This window comes from Lupinus angustifolius, chromosome LG20 (genome assembly GCF_001865875.1).
Source record: "Lupinus angustifolius cultivar Tanjil chromosome LG20, LupAngTanjil_v1.0, whole genome shotgun sequence".
Lineage (NCBI taxonomy): Eukaryota > Viridiplantae > Streptophyta > Magnoliopsida > Fabales > Fabaceae > Lupinus > Lupinus angustifolius.
This window is the reverse complement of record NC_032028.1, coordinates 16,612,112-16,613,843: the sequence shown is the minus strand read 5'-3', so window position 1 is coordinate 16,613,843 and position 1,732 is coordinate 16,612,112.

The window sequence follows — 1,732 nt, the reverse complement described above, 5'->3', positions numbered from 1 at the left end:
TGAGGAGAGGCAGTACCCTAGCTTTGGAGTTAGCCAGTAGGAGTTGCTTATCATTTTGTGACTTTTGAAACACTGACGGCTTCAGCTTGTTCATGTCTTTGTTTAGTGTCTTTTGGCGATGATTAATATTTCCGCCCTTTCTTGTTGGATATGTATATTAAGTACTTATGAGCTTTTATATCTATGAAGATATATATTCAGGAAATGTTGAATCATTTCAGTTATCGTTAGGTAACCGGTTTTGATTTCCGCGTTATATGTTACTTAAAGTGATGTCCCGGAAAAGAAAGGTTTTTAAAAGGAAACAAATTTATATCACCAATTTTTTTTAAAAAAATTTACCCACTTTTCCGCGTAATTAATAACGAGTATTTTTCAGGGCGTTACACCCCATATTTGATATATTTGTTGGAGTTAGAAACCAAGTTACTTTGGTTTCTCTTCTCTGAACAACTTGCAGAGCACAATCGAATGAGAAAAAGGAGAAAAGAAAGAGTTTTGTGTAAGAAGAAATCGTGAAAAAATTGAGTGAAAGAGGGAAGGAGAAGAAAGAAATTCAAATGGAAATTATTGTGTTCAATGCATTGATTCCAACCTTGATCAATCTATTTATAGAAACTCATAACTACTTTGTTGTTATGATTTCTATTTATAGTAATGTACCAAAACTAACTCAACCAATTTCTACACTAAGCTATGAATTACAATGCAATTATTACAAAATCAAAACTCCCCCTTAATTCATGCTTTCTATACTAACAACACCCAATTGTGTTCTTTACCTCTCAAAGTCCTTACTCTTTAAAGGTTTAGTTAGCACATCTGCCAATTGTTCTTTGGATTTGCAGAATTCCAACTTCAACTTGTTCTTCTCAACTTGATCTCTTAAGAAGTGAAACTTGGTCTCTATGTGTTTGCTTCTACCATGAGCCACTGGATTTTTTGCTAGGTTTATTGCTGATTTGTTATCAAAAAACAACCACATAGGTTCATCATCCTTCTGCATTCCCAATTCGGTGAGTAGTGCCTTCAACCACACAACTTGTTGACCACCAAAACAGGCTGCAATATACTCTACTTCGCATGAAGAAAGAGCAACTACTTTTTGCTTCTTTGAACACCAACTTATTGGTGCTTCATCAAGCTTGAATAGGTAGCCACTTGTGCTTTTCCTATCATCCTTATCACCACACCAATCAGCATGAGTGTATCCATAAATGATACTCCTTCCACTACTCTGTTCTATGTCTCTTGATGCAGGAAACAAGATGCCAAAGTTCATACTCCCTTTGAGATACCTTAGTATCCTCTTCACTGCCACTAGATGAGTATGTCTTGGATTTTCCATGTAACTGCTTACTAGTCCCACTGCATAGGCAAGATCAGGTCTTGTATTTCAAACATATCGAAGAGATCCTATCATTTGCTTGAAGAGAGTTGAGTCTACTACCTTATCTTCTGAGTTCTCAATGCTAGAGTTGCATAGTGTGTTACCAGTTTCAATTGGATTTGAAACTGAGTTGCATCCTAGCATATTGAACCTTCCAAGTATATCAGAGATATACTTCTTTTGGTGCATCAAGATACCAGCATCTGTTTTGAGAAATTCAATCCTAAGAAAGTATGAAAGGCTTCCCAAATCAGTCATCTCAAACTCATGTTTCAGCTTTTCTTTGAACCATTCAATTTCTTCAATATTGTTTCCTGTTATTACCAAGTCATCCACATATAG